At 40.2% G+C, this 18,937-nt stretch overlaps 2 long non-coding RNA genes across 2 annotated transcripts; both read left to right on the top strand.

Annotated features, from left to right (window-relative positions):
- The first annotated feature begins 11,814 nt into the window (after positions 1 to 11,814).
- LOC135905162 (uncharacterized) lies at positions 11,815 to 14,426 on the top strand. The gene is made up of 3 exons (XR_010565339.2): positions 11,815 to 11,975; positions 13,183 to 13,236; positions 14,299 to 14,426. It is a non-coding gene; the product is annotated as an uncharacterized lncRNA (long non-coding RNA).
- Positions 14,427 to 14,451: 25 nt separating this feature from the next.
- On the top strand, positions 14,452 to 16,163 carry LOC135905163 (uncharacterized). Its single transcript, XR_011512963.1, has 2 exons — positions 14,452 to 14,489; positions 15,829 to 16,163. It is a non-coding gene; the product is annotated as an uncharacterized lncRNA (long non-coding RNA).
- Positions 16,164 to 18,937: the final 2,774 nt, after the last annotated feature.

Genomic DNA, 18,937 nt, shown 5'->3' with positions numbered 1-18,937 from the left:
ACCACTTTTTCTGAGGAGGTCACTGACTGATGCTCGCCCGTAAGTGTTATATATAAACCTTACTGCTTTCTTTTGGATTCTTTCAAGTTTATTTATGTTTACCTTTGTAAAAGGGTCCCAAATAATTACTACATATTCTAAGATTGGTTTAATAATAGTGTTGTAGGCAATAATAATAATATTTGGGGTTTTACGTGCCAAAACCACTTTCTGATTATGAGGCACGCCGTAGTGGAGGACTCCGGAAATTTTGACCACCTGGGGTTCTTTAACGTGCACCTAAATCTAAGCACACGGGTGTTTTCGCATTTCGCCCCCATCGAAATGCGGCCGCCGTGGCCGGGATTCGATCCCGCGACCTCGTGCTCAGCAGCCCAACACCATAACCACTGAGCAACCACGGCGGGTGTGTTGTAGGCAAGGAGGCGTGTACCAGGGGTTGCTAGCTTAAGCGAGCGTCGTAAGAAAAAAAGCTTTCGGAGAGCGTTTGCTGAAACATAGTCGCATGCCTGGCCCAAGAAAGATTATCAGAGATCCATAGACCTAGATTCTTATATTCTGTGACTTCATGAAGAAAATTATTATTAGCAGTGTAGTAATATAGAAGAGGGATCTTTATAAGTGTTATTCTCATAAATACGGTTTTTTCAAGGGAATTGACATTTGCCACTTCTCACACCAAGAAACTATCTTTGCAAAATCATTATTCAGCCTAATTTGATCATCAGTCAAACTTATTTTCTCATACAGCACGCAGTCGTCGGCATATAACCTAACACGTACTGACAGGTTTTTAACAATATCATTAATAAACAATAAAAACAGTAGGGGGCTGAGGACGGATCCCTGGGGAACACCAGAATCGACAGGAACGTAATTGGAGCAAGTTTTATGCAGTTCGACAAACTGACGGCGATCAGATAGGTACGATTTTATCCATGTTAATATCAGTTTATTATTTATAATAAAACTGAGTTTATGAAGTAGTTTCTTGTGCGAAACCTTATCGAAAGCTTTTCGAAAGTCCATAAAGATAACATCAGTTTGTTTTCCTTCATTGATTGCTGTGGCAAAATCATGGATTATTTCGACCAGCTGAGTGCATGTGGAATACCCTTGTCTGAAACCGTTTGAACAGCTGCCAGTACATTATGCTCGTCGAGGGAATTAGTTAGATGCTTATGAATGATGTCTTCCAATAATTTGCACGTTGTTGAAGTTAATGAAATAGGGCGATAATTTTCAATACACGTCTTCTCTCCACTTTTGTGCAAAGGCTTAATTCTAGCAGTTTTCCAATCACACGGTAGAACACCTTCTTTCAATGATCGAGTGAATAGGACGCACAAATACTTCGAACACCACTCTGCATACTGTTTAAGGAAGGAATTTGGAATATCATCTGGTCCAGGTGATTTCTTAATATCCAGTTTTAACAATAGATTAAAAACACCCTCTTCAGAAATTATAACATCAGGCATGGAAGGAAGGGACATGCTAAAGGGTGGGAGACGCCCGTCATCTTTCGTGAAAACTTTCTCAAAGGTGTTATTAAATGCTGCTGAAACCTGGACATTGTCACTTACATGTTGTCCATTTATAATCAATGCATCGGTAGAACGAGAAACTGGTGCAATTGACCGCCAAAACTTTTCAGGTGCAGTTTTTATAAAAGCCGGAAGTTGCTTATTGTAGTATTTTTCTTTATCTTCCAGAATGCACTGTTTTAATTTCTCTGAAACTTCATGAATTTTTGCCTCTAAAAAGGCTGAGCTTGATTTTTTTATTCTTTTCTTTAATCGCTTTAGCTTGCGCTGCAATTGCAAAGTTCATCGCGTAATCCAGGGATTGTTTTTGTCTGACTTCTTGCATATCGCTGGTACAATACGCTGAATGCAGTCACGAACAATGTTTTTGAAAACAAGCCACAGGTCATCCACACTACAAGTGCTGTGCAGAAAACTATAATAATGAAAATCTAAAATATCAATAATTGATTCATTGTCAGCACGGGCAAAATTCGGAAAGTGTCGAGTATCACCCTTTCGGTCCAATAATATGTCTTCCATTACCAAGATTACAGCTTGATGATCAGAAATACCGGCCACTACATTGCATGAAAGTTTTTCTTTGATATTGCCTCGTACCAAGAATAAATGCAGTATTGATGAATAATCTTGTTGGATTCTAGTAGGGTTCTTCACAATTTCTAAGAGATCGAAATGAAACATGATATCAAGCAGAGCATCTCCTACAGCGTGCGGAGATGCAACAGAAAAAGTAGCCCAGTTTATGTTTGGTAAGTTAAAATCTCCAGCTAAAATCATCTTATCGTCTGGTTTCGTGTAGCAATAAAGATATTTCTTAACTTCATCTAAGACAGCGACAGAGGAACCGGGAGGCCTATAGATAGCACCAAGGATATATCGAAAATTGTTAGCATATACTTTACAGAAGACAGCTTCAACTGTAGCAACATCAGGCAGTTTTAAAATCTGAAATGTGCTTTTGAACAGTATAGCCACTCCGCCACCTCTTCTGTCGCGGTATTTCCGAAAGACTTTTAGTTTCTTGGCACAAATTCGGAATCAAATATTTCTTCATCTAACTATGTCTCTGTTAGCACAGCTATGTCATGATTATGCGTTAACAGCATACCATCCAGATGGGAGACTTTGTTCACAACGCTACGACAATTAATAGTAATTATTGTTAATGTCCTCCTATCTTCCCTTTGTGGTCATTTGTTTCTTTCAGAAATTTTGTAGCGAGCATTGTTCGCTGAATCCCAAGCGAACATCATACCATCTACACACAGCTTGTTAAAAAAAAGCTTGACCCTAGCTCCGTTCGATCTCTCTTCCGCAGAGCTTTCCCATAACTTCTTTCTAATATTTCGAACGGCGAAAGAAAAGTCTTCCGTGATCGAAAATTCCGTTCCCTTGAGCTTATAGCAAGCTTTTAGGATGGAATGTTTTTCGCGGTAGTCTAAAAACCTAATGATTACTGGGCGACCGTTCTTGCTCTTTCTTCCGAGCCTGTGGCATCTCTCTATGCCTTTAACAGTAACATCTAGTTTTTCTTGAAACACCGTCTCGTTCACCTTCGCGATAAGAGATTCAGCAGTTTCATCGCTCTCTTCTTTTATTCCGAAAATAATCAAGTTATTCCTCCGACTCCTGTTTTCTAGTTCATCAACCTTGTCTTGCAGGTATGTCACTTTATCTTTCAGCTCAGTCTTTGTTGATTTTAACTCGCAAATTCGCTCTTTTAGTTCATCCAAGGACGCCAATTGAACCTCTAACAACTTCATCTTTTCGTTCAGTCCTGCGATATCTGCTTCAATCTTTCCTTGATTTGTCAAAATGTTGTTGATGGCGGCTGTCATATTACTCTGGCCCGAAAGAATCATCTCCAGCATTTCCTTATCAGTAGGACCTGGATTTGACTCAATGTCGCCACAGCTCAAAAGGCTCTTCCTAAATGAACACACATCCAAAAGCAAATTTCTTATACTAAGTGGGCAAGGCAGCAGCAGTAGGAAACGGTCATCACTGCGATAACATTTGGCATGTTTAACATGACAAACATTTGGCATGTTTAACATGTTTAACATGTTTAACATTTGGCATGTGTAACATGTTTTTTTGATGGTTTAAAGGTTTGATGTTTGTTGATGGTTTTGAAGCAAAGACAACATCAGACGAACTTTCAAACTATATGAGTTCAGAATGAGCAAAGCAGTGCATGCCGCTGATATGATAAATGTAAGGGGCCTGAAATGAACAAGTTGAGGACAAATATTTTAATGAAACCTTGCCATTCAAGAGCGTTGTTCGCATTTTTGTACATACGCAACAGCTAGGGAAAAATCTCAATGACGCTTTCCTTCCTTCCAATGTATTGCGCAGGAGCATGTCAGGGGTCGTGTATTGTAATTGCTCCGAATATATAGTCACGACAGAGATCCCATATAAAAAGCAGGAGTTCTGCCAAATATACAATAGAAATGGAAATATACAATGGAATACACAAACGCGTAGATAAAGCTTGATAAAGGACAAAAAGTGTCACAAGAAACAAAGTTCATTGCATGTATCCACAAAACCTCGCAAGAAGGTACTTATATATACGTATAAGTCACCAATAAACCTACGTATCCAACAAAAAGTAAATGTAAACAGCGTGTTTCAGCTAAGTTTAGCGAGAGTTTCAAAATATGCCGATGCACTCTAAGACGACGCGGCCAAATACACATCTTTTACTTTTGTATGTAGTGTGTCACGCTATATATTGTAGTTTGCTTAAATAGATTTTCAGTCAACAATATTGAACCAACTTCTGAAGTAACAAAGCTACAGAAAAAAATCCAATCAGAAATTTTCAGAGCTGCTTGCAAAACGTCCGAATAAACAGTTTGTCTTTCTATCTATTAAGTATTAGTGCATTTCAGTTTACTGATGATGCCCGCGAAATACAAAACACCACCTGACATGCCCGCTTGCACGTCGTGATTCCACTGCTCCCAAACGTTCCGCACACAAACAGCCATAGGCACGCTGCCGCTTAAAAGGAGACAGGGCAGCGACGTAGGCGTTGGGTGTGCCATTTACTCCAGCGATGTGCTGCACTCGCGAAAGTTCCTTATGGTGCTAAGCAGACGCAGCAGTTATCGCTTCTGCTGCTGGAAGTAAAAGGTCCGTCATTTGGCGATAGCTGTAAGCAAACTGAACATCCCTAATTAAAAAAAAACTCAGTTTTCAGAAGGCTGAAAATGGTAGACTGAGAGTAACCTAAATGGCCAGATGCAGTCTTTCACTGAATTTACTTTTATTGTCCATGCGCTTTCACAGCAAGCGCTCGACGAGGTCACCTTTTGCAGCGGTACAACCCTGGGATCTTCTGAGAAAGCTTGCTGTCGCTGCCTTGAGCAATGTCGGTGAAATGCTGTGGCAGACTTCACTTATCTTCACCTGTAACGCTTCTGCAGCCGTCGTTTCCGTCGTGTATAGGTTATCCTTAATATAGCCCCACAAGAAAACGTCAAGAGGGTAGAGGTCGGGTGACCTTGCCGGCCACAGGACAGGCCCGTATCTCCCTATCCACTGCCCAAGGTACACACTAAGAAAAAAAAAGAGTATCCCTTACTCTTTTTGAAGAGTCTGGACTCGTCACGTATACGGCACACCTTGAGGGAGACACCCGAACTCTCTTTTGGCAGAGAGTCCCGAGACTATCTGTGCTCGATACAAGGTGTTTACGTGACTCCGCACACAATAGTCATGCATACTCTGTTGTTGTAGTCGCCTATACCCTCTCAAATAGGTTACAAGACTAGTGCTCAGGGAGTCCGTTAACAATTCTAGATTAGTCAGATGACTCAAGATAAAGTGTCACATGAACACTGCAAAAATGATTCGGGTAACTATTATTGATGAGTCTGATGACTCCAGCGGTGTGTGTCAAGCTACCCTTACTGTGTGGTGCCGGTCTCTTGCAAATAAAGTAACTAATCCATGTAAGTCGTTTCACTCTTGGATGGCAGTGTCGAGCCGCTTTTCAAAATGTGTCAACAACTTTTGCTGTAAGTACACACGACTACGGCTAGTTCTCACGAAGACTACAGCGAAAAGACAACATAGGATAACAAAGAATCCACAGTAAACTTGCCAAAAAACACATGGCAGGTTAGCAAGAAAAAGTCAATATTTCATCAATCTTTGTTATTGTCTTCTGGAAAATTAAAATGTCTCGGTCAGCCCAGAATCACAATGAAAGCAAGACAGTTATCATTACTATTAAACTGGAATCAATAGCCAACCAAGGAAAACAGTCTTAAATAATTATTCAATATGTAGCCTGCAGCTGCATATGCATGACACTGCCATGCCACTCAGAACCATAATGAGGCCCCAAAATATTATGTAACTCATGTAGAAGTTTAATTCACGACCGCGCAAGTCTCTTACATTATGTCAAAAAATTTATAAGTTCAACCTATTTCCCTGTTCTAAAAGACTTAACTTACGACATAAAATCCTAAGCAAGTAAGCTACACATAACAAGAAGGGCTGCATTTATGTACAAAGGAGACCCAGATAATGAAGTCTAATAAAAACAATATTACAACTTAGATTACATAATCTGTGCATTATACTATGCTTGCTGAAAACAACTGATTGGCAATTGATAATCTAATCTAACAGTAAAAGCAGCTGTCTTACCTTATGGTACTCTTGTTGGCACTTTTTCCCACACAATTTCTTCGTGTTAGCGTGAGATGAAAATTGATCTGAAACACACCAAATTAGAAAGTTGTGCATCAATTTTATTCTGCCATAGAACATGCAACATTGTATAAAAACTTCATAACTGACAAAATTACAAAAATAAATACAGCAACACTTATACTGATCATTTATTTATGTTGACAAACCTACTTTTCCAAGACTAAGTATAATAGCTGACACAGACAATTTCACAGGTAGAAATAACCGCTAATACAAAACTTTCCATAAAAGAAACACGTTGACAAAATAGGTTGACAAACACGTTGACAAAATGAATGATGAGCACAAGGGAGGAAGCAGAACACATAAAAAAACTATACCCAGATACATGCACGCAGCTGTATATATACACATAGTGCACAAAGATCCAAAAGAAACAGAGGAAGATGTGAGGAAGGCTTCTTTTACTCATCACAAGTCATCCTGTAAGAACACATTATGCACTCGCTGTAATCTATCCTCAGCACATACATGAATAAGTTATATTAGGTGGAATCACTCATACAATGTTCTTGTGATTGTCTTTATTCCAATCTTTAACTTAGCAAGCATGACTGAGTTACGTAATGCCTCCGTAAGGCTTGGCACATATACAGAAAGAAGTGTTTCTATAAACACTGGAGGTCACCGACGGATGACTGACACATACCTCTTTTAATTCTTTTTTCTTTGTCATTATGATTATCTACCACAGTAGTATTTTGTAGAGTGAAACACATCCAGATGATACACTGTGGGCAACCAAGTGTGAATACCTGATCTCGATTTCTACCTTTCTCTGGTGTCCCGCTAAGGTAACATTGGCGCAAAAGATTGTCTTCCCAATGTATGCGTTCTCACAATACAGGAGCAGATGTGAACGGTGCGTGAAATAAAACATCTGTGCTTAACTTTCCACTGCTGCTCCAATCTGGAGTGATTTTTTTTTTGCTTTGTTGTGTACACCAGCAGAGGTGCTAAGTAGTCCCCTTGGTGCCCAAAGCAACTCAACACCACAGCAGGATGTCATTTTTTTTTTCTAAGCGAAACTCTGGTTATGGGGGACGATTGCAAACTTATATTTTTGCTTCGTATCTTTATTATGTTGTTGACCTTTAACTTTAGCCACTTTTCTACTTTTCTGCAGGTGCACACAGGCCATTGCACCAATGCTAGGTTTAGAAAACACCAGAGCAGGGTAGAAAGCAAGAACAGATATTTATAATTCGGGTGCCCACTGTGCATTGCGTGGATATTTTTCAATGAACGATAAGACTACTTGGTAGATAAATATTTAAAAGATAAGAGAATTAAGCTCGAACCCTACCAAATTAGTAACTGGGAATTTTATATGTAAGTTAAATTTCGTGATTCGCAGTGATGAAGAAACAGTTTTGAGAATATGTGGGAAGTCAACCAAGTCACCCATGCTCACAAAGGCAACAAAATAAAAACAAGCAAGATTACAAGATCTTCGAACTTTCAACCTAAACACACCTCACATGATTGATTTATGTATTTACTGAGCATAAATTACACCTTGCCCGTAATCTGCTTGTACGAGAAGACAAACAATGAGTTACTCTTGCTTTCTCTCTGGGGCATTTGGCTCTTCTGAGCACATGCACATTGTATGGCACAGCTGTGTGGAGGCAGCTGGGCATAGTTGTGAGTCAGCATCAATCTGTTTTTATGGTCCTGCGCTATTATCGTTATAACTTATGAATAGCAAACAGCCAGCTAACGGGTTGATCAGCTGTATTTTAAACAAAGCATACTGACAGATTTCCCTCTTTCTTGCTAACATAAGGAAGCGGGTACATCATTTCAGATTTCACGAAACAGCTGTGCAACAGAACAAATGCTGAAGACAGAAAGTCTACAATGACCAGTACCTTTACTATTAAATGCCATGTACTAGCTCTTTCTGTAAATGAATACCTCTATTACCAAAAATTGTAGTCTGAAAAAATAATTGGAAAATATTTACAAAAGTGACAGAGATTAGAACTGCATCATAATTGTAAATTTCTTTTTAAAAAGATCACAAGAATTGAGGTTTTAATAATTTCAGCAAAATGGCTGACATCCCATTATTGAGGCCAGTCAGTGCTAAAGGTATTGTTAGTTTGTAGGAGCCCTCACACTGACAGCTCTGAAATATTTATCGCCGTACTTGGTGGAACATGCTTTGCTGTTGCAGATATTACTTTGCCACAAAACATTTTGTAAGCCTTGTGGGACAATTCTGTGTGGAAGATAAACCTATTTGATCATGTCTTTTTGGGTTGTGTATCTCAGAACTGGTGCTACTCTGAGTTCTTACACACTAAATGTTATTGAGTACTGTAATTTTAATGCCTGCCACTGCTATAAATTTCCATTAGCGAAAATTGTCGCATTGTCATGAAGCAGTTATATTCAATTTTTAGTGGCAGTCACTGCTGAAACACTCAGTACGAAACACAAAACAAAGATATGGAGTCAAAATGTAAGTGTCGAACAGAGTTATAGTCGATTCTGCATTTCACAAAACTGTTCTTTTTTCCTGTTGGTGTGCCAACACCAATTGCATATTCACAAACGTTTTGGTAACGCACTTTTGGCAAATGCAGGAAAATTCAGTATTTAACAGCCGCCCCTGGGAAGACAGCCGAGAGTCGCTTCGACAGAAGGACTTGCCTTCAACTTTGCGTCGCTATGTTGTAGGTCAATATACCAAGGGGCATGTTTTGCTGATTGAATATTACTCGAAATATTTTCATTATTTGTACTAGACGTTTGAAAAGAGAGCCAATTGTAGAGTTCTTCATGCAGATCTCATATATTCCATTAGTTTTGTTTAGCTGCTTCTTGAGTCATGTCCTACACAACGGCAAAATACATAGTGATATTTGCAGGCACTTTCTTGTGTACTAAATTTTCACAAAAAGCGGTGTGCTGTAGCTAACTCAGCTCTTTGTAGACTGCAAAGTGCCGATATCTATTCAAACAGCTTGTAAAGTTACTAGAAGTATGCAAGTTTAATGGGCAGGCAGACAGGCCTGCCTACTAATCTTGCGTACTTCTCATGCTATTGTGAAAAAAAATTATTGAATATACTTCAAAAACTTTTTCTCACAACAGCATGAGAATAGCCTTATGTACTTGTAATTGTCCTATACTGACGAAATTTGGCATATGTACTCTTCAAGATACGCAGAATGCTGATATCTAATTTAAATTGCAATCTGCAAAGTTATCAAAGTAGCCTAATATTTTTTGCATAGTTCCAGTAATTGTACAAGCGGTTTGGGTAGGTATCACCACTTTGCAGTATACAACTACACTCTAAGAAAAAAGAGAGTAAAAAGTGAGTCACGGCAACTTCACTCTCTTTTTTCTTCCGAAGACCCACTTTTGCGCGAGTAGAGTCAGAAAGAAGAGTCAACATTCCCGCATGGGTCGTTTGACTCTCAATAGCACGCTAAGAGTCATGGAAGATCGCCATTCCTCTGATATTCGAGATGAGTCTGGCGAGAGAAAGATTTTAATGCAGGAGAAGAAATACCAGATAAACTCTTCTGTTTTAGGCAGGCCCTCGGGTTCCTGTCCTGGTTGTAATGCCGTGTATCATTCTTTCATCCTTGTCATGTTCTGCAATTACTTCGAACTCTATATATTGATTTTCCTTGACCATGTTTGTTGATACCTCACACGCTTAAGCGATAGCTGGATTCCCATGATAAGGAAAACTTGGATTTGTCACACTGGATTCTGACCATAAGTAAATCTAAAAAAAAGTATTGGCTACTAAAGAGAGCACAGCAAAGAGATAAGTTCAGTAGGTGCAGTCAACAGTGTCGATTGTAAATGTAATTCCGCGACTTAAACTAAATTTTGAAGATTTAAGTTCCGAAATCAATATCTTGTTATGAGGCGCACGGTAATGGAAAGCTGCAGATTTATTTTTAGCAGCTCGGGTTATTTAACGTGTACGGAATGCACGGTTACGCGCGTTTTCGCATTCTGCCCCCGTTGGAATGTAATTGCCGCGGTTGTGGTTGGACCCGTCGCGTCGAGCTCAGCAGCGCAACGCCAAAGCCACTGGGCTACCGCAGTGCGTTGCGTTCCGCGGCCACAAACAAATATTAGCGTACGCAACACTGCTTTGGAACCCCCTAGAAATATAAAAACAAAAATACAGCAGTTTCGCCCCAATGCTGCATGAACCACTGCACGAACTATTGCTCGAACCAAGGTTCGTTGTTTCATCGGCTGAATAAACTGCAGTAAACATTCGCTTACTCCTTAAATTAGGAAGCACTGGCTCACGCGCGTACGTGCAAACAACAGATCTCACTCAATGACGGCGAACACTCGCTGTCACAGCGTTGGCGTGACGAAGGGCGCGAACAGAGCGGACCGAACGCTTCTGCTGCTTCTTCCGTCAAAGCGTCTCCGCAAAATTGCGTTATCTGAGCGCCCCCCCCCCTCCCCCCAGCTTTGCGTCCATCGGAAATTATCACCAAAACAGAGCGAGGGTGGCGCAAGACCGGGCTAGAGAAACGGCTAGAGGAGGAGAAGCGCGCTAAACTAGCGCATCCCTCTCCCGGCTTGCGCGCGTTTTATCACGTGACCTCCTATTGATACTTGGGGCGCCCATCGAGCCCGGCTCAGCCTCAAAAACTTCCTTTAACGCGCACAGCCAACGGCGCGGGATAGGATCTTATCGCACTTGACTTTATACGAAAGCTCACGGTAACACCGACAGATATATTTCGACGGTTGTGTCCATATAATTGCTATCGCAAAATTCACAATAAATAGAAATTTTCACTAAGGACCAACCACGCTGCTTCTCCATGCCGTGAGAGAGCGGTGAACGATAGTTCTAGAAAATGTGTTGCTAAATCTCCGCCAAATGACTACGCTCGCATTTGGTGACAACGGCACACAGTCGCAAGAACTTGTGGAGGAAATACCGGAGTTCCGGCAGCTTCAGGTGCACTAGATCATTCAGTAACATGGGCGGCTTTGTAGTTCTACCTCACATCAGAGCAAACTGCACTCGACAGAAATAAAGGGCAGCCGCACCGTTATAGCTAAGCAAATTAAGGACAATTACGCCGCGTCTTCACACTTCCAGCTTGCTCCGACAGCCCCTCGATAGATATTTCAAACGTAACCACGCTCGGACGGGCAAATTTTGCTTCTGCCAAGTGAACGTAGCGGACATTTCAACACGCGTGTTAAATTCATGGCTGTTTCATTCGTGAACATTACTTAAGTGACGTAAAATTATCAGTGAGCAAAACAGTTTTTATTTCAACGCGAGGAAACAAAACCGAAACTAGCGCAACTGTTTGCTCAGTTGTGCAGATACAAAATGATCCAAAGCCGAAGCCGTCAATAGCATGACGCCATTTTAAAGTTGCGCTGTATCACGCGCGAGTGCGTTGTCGTTGAGTTGTTCTGAAATCGCTGCGTTAGGGGCGACTGCAACCAAGCGTTGCGGCAAGTTACGGTGGGAGCTTCTGTCCGTGCTGTGTGATTGCGACGAGGGGACCGCCGCCAGCAGCAGCGTATCGCCAATTTCGTCTTTCGGTTTGCACTGCATCTTTCATTGTGATATGGGAGATCGCAACGGACAGAGACGACCAGATGCATACGAACCACTACCAGCGGGGACCTGTGACCTGTGCCATATTTCTCTTAACGTCTCAGGTAAGCTTATCAGCTTTTGTTCCGAGTTTACAAACGACGCGGACTCGGCCCTTCCGGTATGGCTACATTTTGCGCCACGTTTCTCTTGGCAGTACACAGACGTTTCTTGGGCATGCGTGCGCGTATGTATGCGAAAATACTACTTACAGACGGAAGCCTCAGGAGAGCATCTGAAATTATTGCAAAGCTGTACTGCCAGGAGAAACACCGTTCTTAACGACTCCGGTGACGAGTGGCCTGTCGCATCGAAATATCTGTATAATATCAAGTACTGCGTAACTTGAAGTGTAGATACAATACTAGCACCAGTGTGACTTTCGCTGGCGAAGACAGGTAGTCGAAAAGACAGCTTGTGTATTCTGAAGATTTACTAGCGCTTTAGGTATATTACCGCGAATAATAAAAGCGCTACAACGCTGTATGGCAGTGTCAGGCGATGTGGCAGCACAGATATCTTAAGAGCGGTAAAGCAGCTGTATGCACAAGCGAACAGACAGCGCTTTAAAAGCGCTGAAACAGAAAAAAAATTTACGTGCATTTGGCTGTAAGTAGAAAACACAAAACACGTTATCTGACAATCTAAGCCGATGTATAATGTTATTATTTTTTATGTAATCTTTATTTTCATGGTGGTAAATATTTAAAAGCATGAATTTGCTGCAACCTTTATATAGTAAATCCTACAAGGCGTACAAAACCTGGCTGTATTATGCACAGAAGTGTGGTGTTCCTACTGGATTTTTTATTTTGAGTCCGGTGTTTTATGAAAAAGAGGGTCTTTTTATTTGTAGTCTTATGTTAGTGCAGATATTTGGCAAGCAGAAATGAATTGATTGCAAAGTGGTACCTCCTGGTGATCTGCATATAAACCCAAGTTTATCCTGTCTTGGCTATTGTAATGTGCATATAACAATTTTAAGTATATACTGCTGTAGTTGGCTTAGTCACTGTCGCGTATTTTGTAAAAGTAGAAGGCTATGATTATTTTACTGTTTTCATGCAGAAATACCTTTCTTTCTTGTACCAAGAAACGCTCACAGCATTGAATGAAATGAAGTGTGGTGTATTATTCTACTAATTTAATAAAGGAAATTTCATCTGCACTGCATCAGAGATTAGTTTACTTTCTTTTACTAAACAATGCGTTATCTCCTCTGCTACTGCTGTTCTGTGTATTTTTGTAATTTTGAAATGTACTTTATTTTAGGTATTCAAGAAATGCCAACATCCAGAAGACGCCATCTTATCCAGCACGTTATGGGTGAGACAGATCATAGCAGGCACTTTCGCATATCTCATTAGCATAAGATGCTATTTGTTGTAATTTTTGTGTCCACTTTCCTGGCCTTTATTCATTTCAGCATTATTGTGCAAAGCGTAATACTTTTACATCGAGATAGAGTAATCGTCCAAAGGAGAAACATGGCTGGAGGTGACGGCACACATAAGCCTCCTTTGTTCGTATCTCTATGTTGCGCAGTTACTCTGTCATTGTCTACCAACAAGCCCAAGTTCTTCATCAGCTACATTTACTAATTCTCCGTTATTACAATTTCATTGATACAACATTGAAAGTACAGAGGTGCACAGGAAGACAGAGACTTGAAATGATGAAGCGCCGTAGAACAAGGAGCATCGCTGGAGCCAATGTTTCGACAAAGAGAAGGAGATAAGTTTTCTTGTCAAAACATTAGCTCCAGTAAAATTTCTTGTTCTATCACTATTTATGATTAAAAGACAGCATTATTGCTCTTGCTGAAGTATTATGCATTATGGAATAAAAATTAGCAGGGTTAAATGTCAGGAATGTGAAATTTCTTGTGTATTTTAATGCTACAGCGAAAGCCAGAAAAACAAGATGTAGAGAACCACATTGTTATTTGTCACTACCCAGTTTGGCCAGCTTCATCAGAGCATGCACTTTGTTGCATTATCGACCACTGGAATTCATTAATTGAATTGCTTCGTGATTACTTATATTTAGAGATGCTGAACTTGTTTTAATGCAGCTTAACATAGTGCGTGTAAAAAATATACAATGACATTTTAAGAGGCTTGCAGTTGACTAGCAGATCATTTGATGGTATGAGCTCGGGTTTCCACTGAGCTTCCATGCACAAATCGGATGCACATTCTTTTTTTTTCATTGCTTGGATTTTCATAAGCATAAGTACCATTTCTTCTTTGTCGATGTTCTAGTTGTGTTGTAGGACCTAACTGTTTACATTTATTTGTATTGGTATCCATGTTACACAGACAGCTGAATTTTTCTTGTAAATTGTGACATGTTAGGACTAAGAGCATTTGTGCAAATTTGCTGCAGGTACACTCTGGTGGCTCCCGCCTTTGCATCCTACCACCACTGTGTCCTGACTACGTCCACTAGAGAGTTCGAAGCCTTTGGCGGCTCCTGCCACTGCGTCCTGCCACCACCGTGTCCTGACTACGTCCACTAGGGAGTTGGCTGCCTTCGGGATGATGCCAAGCAGGCTGGAAGCCGACAGAAAGATTAAGGTAAATACATGTGATTAAGTGGCAACTTTTTGAGTGAAGTGGCTTGTAGCCACTCAGCAATGAAAGAGTTAACTTCAAAGCAGTTTAGACTCCCTGCTATCTGTGCAGGGATGCTCAAGTCCACGTAGTTTGCCTTAGCCGCCAAAAGGCTATGTGGATTACACGAAATGCGCTGCAAATTTTGAAACCAGTAGGAGACCACTTGTACAATTTTTTTTCTTGCTTAACAAAAAACTGCTCTGATAAAGCTTTAGCAATCTAAAAACAATACAGTGTACACTCATACATGGTAGTGGGCATAAATTTACTAGGACTGCCTCAATAGTAAGTATGCCGATAAACACACCAAAACTGACTGTTTTTGCTAGTTCATCCTCATCTCTGTGCACTGCTGCATAATTTATGTTCCTGAAACCAGCTTTTGCATGCAGCACAACTCCTAAATATGTGGATTACATAAATTTGCAGCTTTTGCTGTAAGCCAGATTCATGAAAATAAAGTTAATAGGCCATTTTGTCCATTTTTAATGACCCATAATAAACTGAGCAGTGGCTAATAAGCAGTTCAATTTTTGGTGTAAGGCCTCTCTTTATTGTCCTGAAAAATTTGGCCCCTTTAATGAAGGAACCAATTTTTCTGCAATGCCTTTTATGATGCATAGATTGGTGCATTACACAAAATCTCACTTAGTGCTTGCGCCAGTAAAAAAACTTTTGAAGTTGAGTATTTCTTGAAATTAACATTTGCGCTATATTGAAGGGCCTCCAGTTTTTCAAAAAAAAATTTCAAGTGGTTGTGTGCCAGGTTGGTACAGCTCGCATGGAATAGCCTACTTACACAAATAGGGAGGGCCATGCCCTCCGTGGTTGCTCAGTGGCTGTGTTGAGCTGCTCAGCACGAGGTCGTGTGATCGAACCCCAGCCACGGCGGCCGCATTTCGATAGGGTTGAAATGCGAAAACACCCGTGTACTTAGATTTAAGTGCACATTAAAGAACCCCAGGCGGTCGAACTTTCCGGAGTCCTCCACTACGGCGTGCCTCATGATCAGAAAGTGGATTTAGCATGTAAAACCCCATAATTTTAAGTTTTTTTAGGGAGGGCAAAGTAAATTTGACTTTATGTTAAGATACTATTATTGATCTACAAAAGACAAAATGAAACATTCCATCCTATAAGCAGCTCTTCACACTCATTTACACTTTTGCACATTTTTATACCTGAAGTCTGGTGGCTTGTGTCTGTTTTCATTATCTGCTATGTGCCGATGGTAAACTTCAGGTTTGCCCTATGGTGAAGAATATTGTGGTGCTTATAGATATCGATCTATGTTTTTCAGGTTGCCTCGAAATTTTACCAAAGCCGTACCACACACTCGGGCAAGGCCTTTTTGCAAATGGCGTATAACCAGGCTCAACGCATGAGTGTCGAGTGAGTCTGGAGATCAAGGCAACCTGCTGTGCAACCAGCATGCAACCTTTGGTGGCCCCTCTACATGTTCCACCTATTTCACAGCTGCACATCCGCCACAACTTATCCAAACAGCATCACCAACTGTGGTCACTCATCGAACCATGGATGAATGTTGGGGTGGAGTGATTTGAAGAGACATTCTATTTGTCTCTTCAAATTCTTAGCAAATACTTGTGTTATTATAATTAATATGTGTCTTTAGTGCCGAGTTTTTAATGGTTCCTTTCTATTAGAATTCTTACCATCGATTCCTGGTATTATAATGTATGTCTTTATGCCCAGTTTTTCGTAGTTGTTTCGTACTTGTGTATGTAATTGATAGGTTCATACTTGTTATACAGAAGGCTAAAATGCAAACTTACAGCATTTTTTTCTTTCTTTTGATAATCTACAGCACTGCAAAGGGTTCAAGAAATGTAACCTAACGTGGGCTCTTGTGCAGGAAAAATTGAAGAGCAATATAGAGTACTTATTTCAAACACCCATTATTCTTGGAAAAGTCAAGAATGTAGGAGCACAAAAAAGAAAATATTAAACTAGAGAAACATGAGTTCCCCTCATAAGTCTGATAATAATGCGACTTCCTTTCACTGCAAAGATACCAGTAATGTACTCGCATACAAGGTTTCAAACAAGAAAGCTATGATGCCCTTGGCATTTCTCAGTGCCTATTTGCCACACTGACGAATGTCAAAGGCATCGTAGGTTTCATGCACACATTGGTTGTGCTACACTTTTGAGTATTGCATTTCTCAAACACAAAGGTTTACAGCAGTGCTTTAAATAGCAAGTGCATTTCCTAATTTATTAGTACAAGAGTAACAGTACAGATCATGTAAAAATTATTTTACAGACTATATGTCCATGGATGCACGCTTCTGATGACATAGCAGTGACGTGTTCGTGGGATGAATGTCTTTATTTCAGATTTAAATATTGGCTTCCAGGTCTGGGTTAGTCTCCTACACTGAGTAGTCTAGGTCAGAGCCCATTTACTAGAGAAAGTGAATTAAACTAGGAATTATAAACATGAAAAGATCTTGTTTAGGACACCAATAAGACAATCAGCAAGGTTCTTTGGTTATTCATTTCCAAATTTGTGAGGATATATTTTATGACTGGTTTCAACATTGGAAAACAAATATTTGTTTATTGTCACACTAGAGTTGGCTGCCCCCATTTGTATACAACCCCTTTACAGGCTAAAAATTCAGTGTGTTACCCTATTTACTCGCATAATGATCGCACTTTTTTGTAAAAAAAATTGACTCAAATTCAGGGGTGCGATCATTACGCTGGTTAAATTTGCCGCAAAAAGAAAAAAAATATATTATCTGACATTTACTACGGGATGACAACAGGTCAACAAATAGGCTGCTGCTGCTGTATGTAGTGCAGGACACGAAAAAAAAAATGGTGGCCGGCAGAGCAAGCCGAACGCGCTGATTGCGTTTTTCTTCTCGTGAGTACATTACAGTGCATTCAAACAGTTTCTTCCATATTAGTAATGAATAACATCGGCGAGTTTGCGGCAATAGCATAGCCATGCCCACTTTGAGGGGACAGAGATGGGCGCGCTTAGCTCTGCCAGTGACATAGGAACACATGGTGGGCATGCTGCGGAAACTGCGGCATTTGTCTTCACCACTATCCTAATGTGGCACGTTTCCGCTAAGGGTGGGCGAATATCTTAGCTGCGTTACAAACGTCGGCGAATTAATAGGGTACACTTCTAACATATCAGTGTAAACGTGGCTGCTATCATTGCCGCTCGCGATTTGTTGCGTGCCCACAAGTGCAGATGAGAAGAATCGAAAGACGCCTTTTTTGTTGTTTTTGTTGACCACAACCATTATAAAGCCTACACATAATAAAGGAAAGTTTGGTTGTAGCTTTTTTTTGTCGTAGAAGTGCAGAAAGTGATGAAAGGAATGAAATGGGGCATCTGCTTAAGAAAGTTTTTTGCATGCAGTCTGCTTGGTTTGTCTTGAAGAGTCGTTCGCATAGCAGTCAACAGATGGTAAGCGTGATCATTATTAGCTAGGTTTGGCACATGACACATCACTGCGGCAAGTTCGGGGTGAAATCGTTACATGGGAAATTTAAAAAATCGAATTTTGACGACAAAATTGAGGAGTGCGATCATTACGCGAGTGCAATCATTATGCGAGTAAATACGGTAATAGGCTGTTTTTGGTTTCGTGCACTCTATGTTAAGGGATGCAAATGGTGACATACAACAGAATGCAAAAATGACTAATGAATTCAAGCAGGTCATGGGGCTTTTTAGGCAGATGCGTGCGTGTGCTATTTATAAAGCTCCCCATGGTATGCCTGAAGGCATTTTCTAACACTTTGGTAGAATACAATGACACCCCCTTATTAACTCTTCTTATATATTTGTACTAGAGATTTGAATATACTGTCATTCATAAAGTGTTTTATTAGATTTGAATTGTCATTTATTTTTGTGTAGCTGCTGTTTTGCAGTTATGTCCTACACAGTGGCAAAATATTTTTGTGGGCACTTTCCTGTGTATAAAATTTTCAGTAATAGCTTCATGCTGTATCTTATTTAGCTACTCGTATACTGCAAAGTGGTGATACCTGTCCAAATGGCTTGTACAATTACTGGAACTATGCAAAAATATATTAGGCCACATTAAATAATTTTACAGATTGCAATTTCAATTAGATATCAGCATTCTGCATATCTTGAAGAGTACGTATGCCAAATTTCGAAGTATAGGACAACTATAAGTTCATAAGGTTATTCTCATGCTATTGTGAGAAAATGTTTTTGAATTATATTCAATAGTTTTTTTTTCACAATAGCATGAGAAGTATGCAAGATTAGTAGGCAGGCCTCTCTGCCTGCCTACTAATTTTGCATACTTCTAGTAACTTTACATGCTCTTTGAATAGATATCGGCACTTTGCAGTCTACAAAGAGCTGAGGTAGCTACAGCACACTG

Source organism: Dermacentor albipictus, chromosome 3 (genome assembly GCF_038994185.2).
Source record: "Dermacentor albipictus isolate Rhodes 1998 colony chromosome 3, USDA_Dalb.pri_finalv2, whole genome shotgun sequence".
Classification (NCBI taxonomy): domain Eukaryota; kingdom Metazoa; phylum Arthropoda; class Arachnida; order Ixodida; family Ixodidae; genus Dermacentor; species Dermacentor albipictus.
This window is presented reverse-complemented; position numbering and strand designations above follow the sequence as displayed.